We start from the raw sequence: 7,208 nt of genomic DNA, 5'->3' as shown, positions 1-7,208 counted from the left end.
CTTACGAGAGCATCACTCGTCCTCTAGGGCGATCTAGGGGTTTAAATGAATTGTCTTTAGTTGCTAAAATTGACCGTGATTCCTACGAAAGTGAGTTAGTGTATATTCCCATCTTCTCTAGTTTTCTCGTTTCTTTCTTTGCTTGAATAATGTCATCATTTTTCCCTTGGGTTGGATTTTGTTTTGCTCGAGGATGAGCAAAAGTTTAGCTTGGGGGAATTTGATCCGTGCCATTTATGGCACCTTTAGGCTATGTTTTCTTTATATTTATATACTCCTTTGTAGTCGTTTATGTCGTGTTTTTAGAGAATAATGCTCGATTCGCGTGTTTTTGTATTAGTTTAGAGAAATGCATGCTTTTAATGGCTTTCTTATCATTTTATTCATTTCTCGGCTATTTCTCTTGCTTCTCCGTTTCTTTGACTTGTTTTGTAGGTACTTCGCGGGCTATATGCATGTGAATTGAAAATAGCACCCACTAGGATCAACATGCACTTTTCGGAATTGAATTGGAGTTTGAAACAAAGGAAAACGAAGGATTGCAAAGTATCAAATAGGACCTTTGTGCATTGTTTTAGTCATATCTCAAGTTATACAGATTGGATTAGGATGATTCAAGTTGGGTTGGAAACTAGGCCTGAAGAGCTTGCCAATGATATATCGCCCGCCTTCATACGATTCTTAGATCGGAAGTTACAGCCTTCTGAAGTTGGCCCTGGAAAACTGCCGCGGGCGCGGGCTATAGTACCCGCGGGCGCGGGGTTGCTGCAGCTCCAAAACTGCCGTATTTGGGCAGTAAGCACCCACGGTTGTCCCGAGGGCTCCCCGAGGGCGCGGGCTTGGGCCGCGGGCGCGGCTATCGGGGTGTCCGTTCCCCTCCGCGGGCGCGACCAATTTCTCCGCGGGCGCGGCCTATTTCTCCGCGGGCGCGGGTTTTTGGGTCTTTTACGATTTTAAGCTTCTTTTCTCCTTTTGTTTATATAGTTTTTGGTTTCCTTTATTCTTCATTCATGTAATTCTTTAGTTTTAGAATAGTTTTCTCTCTCTTAGGTTGAGAGCTTCTCTCTCTAGATTAGGCTAGATTAGGAGTAGTTTTAGAGAGAGAAAGTGAGGAATTTCAATGGTGATTGAGAGATTGAAGATGCAAGTGTGACAATTGTGTTGGAGATCTTCTAAATTATCAATGAGCATTTCTAAACTCTATCTCATTCAATTGCTTTGTTTAATTTGATGTTTGTTTGGTTTGATTTTGATATTTGATGTTTGATTAGAGTAATTATTCTTGATATTTTGTTGATTCTTGTTCTCTATAGTTGATAGTTGATTTGATGATGTTGTTTGATTAGTTGTTGGCTAGGAATTGGGTGAAACTTGTATGATTGATTAATTGTGATTAATTTTGGAATTGTGTTGATTAATTGTTGAGATTAAAGTGATTAATGAAGGTTTGTATGTGTGTAATTCAATTAGGCCTTGAGAATTATGCTAGATTGCATTGTAATTGCTAATGACATGATTAATTGATTTAGGAATTGCAATTATCAATTGGTTTTTATTGTGATTCTCTTAGTTCGTTATTCATAGTGAACCCTATCTTAACAATTAGGAGATAGCTCTTTGATTCCTATTGATTGCTCTTATCATTTAGTCCTCACAACCTTTGATTGGCATGCTCTTCCCAAGTTGTTGCAATTGACATGATTACTTGTTGATCCCCGTTCCTAGTGTTTTATTTCCTTGGTTACTTGTTTTGCTAGTTGTTAGTATTCTCTCTTACCTTCGTCTTCGACCTAACTTAGGCGCATAATTGAAAGTGCTTGAACATTACCGTTCGTTTGGGTTCGACCCTTGACTTGCCTCTATACTCGTATTTAGGTTTGTTAAGTGTTTATAAATTTAGTTTGACCGAGGGAAGATTAGATAACGACCTAGTTTTCCCCTCGTCATGTTAGCATCCTTAAACATAGTAGGCCAATAGAAGCTTGACTCATTAATCTTAGCCACCGTTTTAGTGGGGCCTTGATGTCCTCCATAAGGTGAGGTATGACAAGCGGTAAGAACGCCATGAGCTTCCCATTCGAGAACACACCTGCGAAATAATCCATCTGCACACTCACGAAACAAAAAAGGATCATCCCAAAAAAAATGTTTAACATCAGAAAGGAATTTCTTTTTCTGTTGGTAGGACAAGTCACGAGGTAGAGTACCACCCACTAAATAATTAGCAAAGCCCGCATACCAAGGGTGTTGCTCTACAACTGCATACAGGTTGTCATCAGGAAATGAATCATCTATAGGAAGAGAATCCTTACCCTCATCATACCTGATTCGTGACAAGTGATCTGCCACTCTCTGCTCCTTTTTTTATCTTTTATTTCAATGTTGAAGTCTTGGAGCAAAAGAACCCATCGGAGTAGCCTTGGCTATCAAGTACTTCAATGCTGCATGGTCAGTAAAAACAATAACTTTAGAACCAACAAGATATGATCTAAATTTTTCTAAAGCATAAATAACAGCAAGGAACTCCTTTTCCGTAGTGGCATAGTTGACTTGAGCTTCATCCAAGGTTTTGCTTGCATAATAAATAGCATGCAAAACCTTGTTCTTCCGTTGTCCGAGCACGACTTCTAGCGCAAAGTCACTTGCATCACACATGATCTCGAAAGGAAGGTTCCAATCGGGGGCACATATGATGGGTGCCGATATCAAAGCCTGCTTAATCCTGTTAAAAGCCTCAAGGCACTCGTCAGTAAAAATAAAAGGGGCATCCTTGAGCAAAAGCTGAGTCAGTGGTTTAGCAATTTTAGAAAAATCTTTGATAAAACGGCGATAAAACCCCGCATGACCCAAGAAACTTCTAACTCCCTTAACATTAACTAGGGGAGGTAATTGCTCAATCACTGATATCTTAGCTTTGTCAACTTGTATGCTCTTATCAGATACAATGTGACCTAGGACTACTCCCGCTGTCACCATGAAGTGACATTTTTCCCAATTAAGAACTAAGTTGCACTCTTCACATCTTTTCAAAATTTTAGCGAGATTAATTAAGCATGAATCAAATGAAGAACCATATACGCTAAAATCATCCATAAAGACCTCCATAATAGACTCTATGAAATCAGAAAAAATGCTCATCATACAACGTTGAAAGGTAGCGGGTGCATTACATAAACAAAAGGGCATTCTACGATATGCAAAAGTGCCATAAGGGCATGTAAAAGTAGTCTTTTCCGGATCTTCAGGGTGAATCGGAATTTGGAAAAATCCCGAATACCCATCCAAATAGCAAAAGAATTTATGATTGGCTAACCTCTCAAGCATTTGATCTATAAAGGGAAGAGGGAAGTGGTCCTTTTTAGTGGCGATATTTAATCTACGATAATCAATACACATACGCCACCCTGTTACAGTTCTAGTGGGAATTAATTCATTTTTTTCATTGGTTATCACAGTCATCCCACCTTTCTTCGGCACTACCTACACAGGACTTACCCATTTGGAGTTAGAAATAGGATAGATAAAACCTGCATCAAGTAATTTCATAACCTCCTTCTTGACTACTTCCTGCATGTTGGGATTTCATCTTCGTTGGGGTTGAATGCAGGACTTATAGTTGTCCTCTAGATGTATCACTACTACAAAAATGCTCAAAGAGACCCGAAATAAGAGACCGGTTAATTATATAACCGGTCTCTTTGTTTCAAGAGACCCAATGTCATAGATAACTGGCCTCTTTGATATTGTGTTGTGAGGTGAAAATTTAATGGAGACCATTTATCATAGATAACCGGTCTCTCTTAAGTTTTTTTATTTAAAAATTAAAAAGGGAGAGACCACTATGCAACTTAACCGGTCTCTCTTAATTTTTTTTAAAAAACAATAAAAAAGGGATAGACCTGTTGCAACTTAACCGGCTCTTAATTTTTTTTCAAAAAAAATAAAAAAGGGATAGACCTGTTGCAACTTAACCGGTCTCCCTTACTCACCAAAATAACATAAATGAAACCCTAACGCATATTCTTTGTTCCGCCACTCTGCCTCCAACAATCAATCTCCATCTGATCTCCTTCATCTTTCTTTTCCTCTTCTTCTATCTCCTATCTTTCCTCTTAAATGAATTTCATCTCCTTTAATTTCCCGGATAAACCCTCCTGTTCGGAGCGTCAAAATCGTCGAAATCAAGTGTTGATTTGGTGATGAGTGTTGAAGCAATTTATTGCAGTTTGCGAGGTTTGATGAAGCGTTTCCAGTTCTCGAACTCGAAAGAGCGATTTAAGTTATATTATCATGGTTTAGAAGCGTTTTATGGGTTTATGCCGTTAGATGATACTCATTTTATGTTGGGTTGATAAATCGATTGATTGTTATAAAGATGAATTGAAGATCTAGATTCAAAGGATTATGATCCCAAATTTTCCGAGAATACTTGTAAGTCTCTTCTTCTTTGATTTTGTTTTATAATTGATTATCATTTCTGGATTTTGGTTTTTGTTTGATCTTTTGTGGTGGTTTCGATTGTAGTTAATTTTTGATCTGTTTGATGTATTTTACACTAATTTTTGCTTCTTTGATTTCGTTTTTTAAGTGATTATTATTTCTGGATTTTGGTTTTTGTTTGATATTTTGTGGTGGTTTCAATTTTAGTTGATTTTTTATCTTGTTGATGTATTTTAGACGAATTTTTGCTTCTTTGATTTCGTTTTTTAATTGATTATTATTTCTGTATTTTGTATTTTGTTTGATCTTTTATGGTGGTTTCAATTTTAAGTTGATTTTTTATCTGTTTGATTTATTTTACACGAATTTTTGCTTTGATTTAGTTTTTTAATTGATTATTATTTCTGTATTTTGGTTTTTGTTTGATTTTTTGTGGTGGTTTCAATTTTAGTTGAGTTTTGATCTGTTTGATGTATTTTACACTAATTTTTGCGGTTAGACTTTAGATTTTTGTGTTGTGTAGTATTATCATTGTTATCATCGTTTTCAATTCATGAAATTGTAGAGTAGTGGATCAGTATCTTATTCACATGGCTGGAAATATATTGGATTTGTTTTAGTAAATTTCTTGTTTATCATTCATCTAACTGCTACCATTGATTTATAATTTTTTTTTTTTTGACGAGTTTAATTTACAAATTCTTTTTCTTTTTAAAGGAGTCGATCTTTTATTTTATTAGTTCATTTTTTTCAGTTAAGTTCTAAACGAATATGTTTAATTTTTTTTGGTTATTCTCAATTATTATGATTGATTTATTAATTATTTGCCTTTTGCTTTGACAGATATGCTTGTTTTTTTACACAAGAATCTCATAACAAAAGAAAGAGGAAGAAGTTGGAGTACTCAAGTAGTCAAGCTACATGTTTGATATAATTATATGTACTAGAATTTAATTAAAGTTTGTTAAAATTCTTTGTTAGTACAAACATTAATGTGGCAATATCAATATATTATTCTCTTTTAATTTTATCGAACAAAACATAGCATAAATCAAATTAAATAAGCTATTTTTTATTTATTATAAATGCGCCCAAAGAGACCTGTTAAGTTAAATAGGCGGTCTCTTTTTTCTAAAAAAAAAAAGACTGCCTATCTTTAATAAGCGGTCTCTTTTTTCTCAAAAAAAAAGACTGCCTATCGTAGATAGGCGGTCGCAGTATTCTCAATTTGGAGACCGCCTCTAAAAAGCAGTCTCTTTGCCAAAGAGACCGCTTAGCTAGAGACCGCCTCTAAAGCAGTCTCTTTGGCTAATTTAGACTGGTCTCTTTGGCCAATTTTGTAGTAGTGTATCTTGTGCATACAAAAATCAGGGCTAATACCCTTGAGATCATCAATACTGTACCCAATAGCTTTCTTATGGGTTTTGAGAACCCCTAGAAGTTGGGAAGTTTGTAAGTCAGTAAGTGCAGTACTGATGATCACGGGGTGTAGTTCCTGTTCATCGAGAAAAATATATTTTAAATGAGAAGGGAGAGGTTTTAGCTCAGGTTTCTTGACCTCTGCAGATTTTGATTCCTGAATTAAATTTACTACCTTCAATGTTTCCTCGGGGCTTAACTCTTTTAAGGAAAGAGCCTTTTCAATATCTTGTACCTCATTACCCCAAACGCTTGCAGTGTCTATAGATAAATTTCCGCAGAGAACTTCCTCTAGGGGATCCTTCGCAAGAACCTGTGGCAAGCTATCATCACAAATATCATCCATTATATCAATATAGCAACAATTCTCCTCTAGCATAGGCCCTTTCAAAACCTTCCCTAAATTAAAAGTAACATTGCCGTCACCTACAGAAAGGGTTAGTTTACCATTTTTAACATCAATAATCGCTCCTGCAGTATGGAGAAAAGGCCTACCTAATATAATGGGTATTTGTGTATCCTCTGCACAAAAAATCAACAGGAATAAAAAATTTACCAACTCTGACAGGTATGTCCTCTAAAATACCTAAGGGGTATTTTACCGAACGATCTGCCATTTGCAAAGTTATATTAGTAACTTTTAATTCTCCCATATTAAGTTTAGCGCAGATAGACGATGGCATGACACTGACACTAGCACCCAAATCACACAAAACTTTATCAATAAAAACATTCCCTATATGACAAGGGATAGAAAAACTACCGGGATCCTTTAATTTAGGAGGGGATTGTTTTGCAATAAGGCACTACACTCCTCTGTGAAAGCTACAGTTTCTACTTTATTAAAGGCCCTTTTCCTAGTCAGAATGTCTTTCATAAATTTAGCATAAGCAGGAATTTGAGTGATTAAGTCAGTGAAAGGAACTGTTACCTGCAGGTTTTTCACAACCTCTAAAAACTTACCGAATTGTTTATCAATCTTACTCTTTAGATGTCTATTAGGGAATGGAAGCTTGATAATTGGGCTCTGCACATCTCCTCCATTATCCTGCGATTTACCCTGCACAGATACATTAGTAGGGTTAGTATCTATTTGTAGCCCTGCAGGGCTAGTAGGATTAGCGTTTGGTATAGAGGAATCTAGATCAGGAACTGGTCTATCTTCCTTTGGCATAGGAGGTCCATCATAATGTGAACCACTCCTTAGAGTGATTGTATTGGAATGATCTGTAGGATGGATAGGTTGTGATGGTAGAGCTCCCTGCTGACGGGATTGTAGGGTAGATGAAAGTTGTGCAATTTGATTGTCCATGATTTTATTATGGGCTGGGATAGAATCAATTTGCGCA

The 7,208-nt window shown here is 36.4% G+C and overlaps 1 long non-coding RNA gene across 1 annotated transcript; it reads left to right on the top strand.

Moving 5' to 3' along the window:
* Positions 1-3,926: 3,926 nt before the first annotated feature.
* Positions 3,927-5,465, top strand: LOC110689068. Its single transcript, XR_002504794.1, has 2 exons — positions 3,927-4,431; positions 5,284-5,465. It is a non-coding gene; the product is annotated as an uncharacterized LOC110689068 (long non-coding RNA).
* Positions 5,466-7,208: the final 1,743 nt, after the last annotated feature.

This window comes from Chenopodium quinoa, unplaced genomic scaffold (assembly GCF_001683475.1).
Source record: "Chenopodium quinoa cultivar QQ74 unplaced genomic scaffold, ASM168347v1, whole genome shotgun sequence".
Taxonomy (NCBI): domain Eukaryota; kingdom Viridiplantae; phylum Streptophyta; class Magnoliopsida; order Caryophyllales; family Amaranthaceae; genus Chenopodium; species Chenopodium quinoa.
This window is presented reverse-complemented; position numbering and strand designations above follow the sequence as displayed.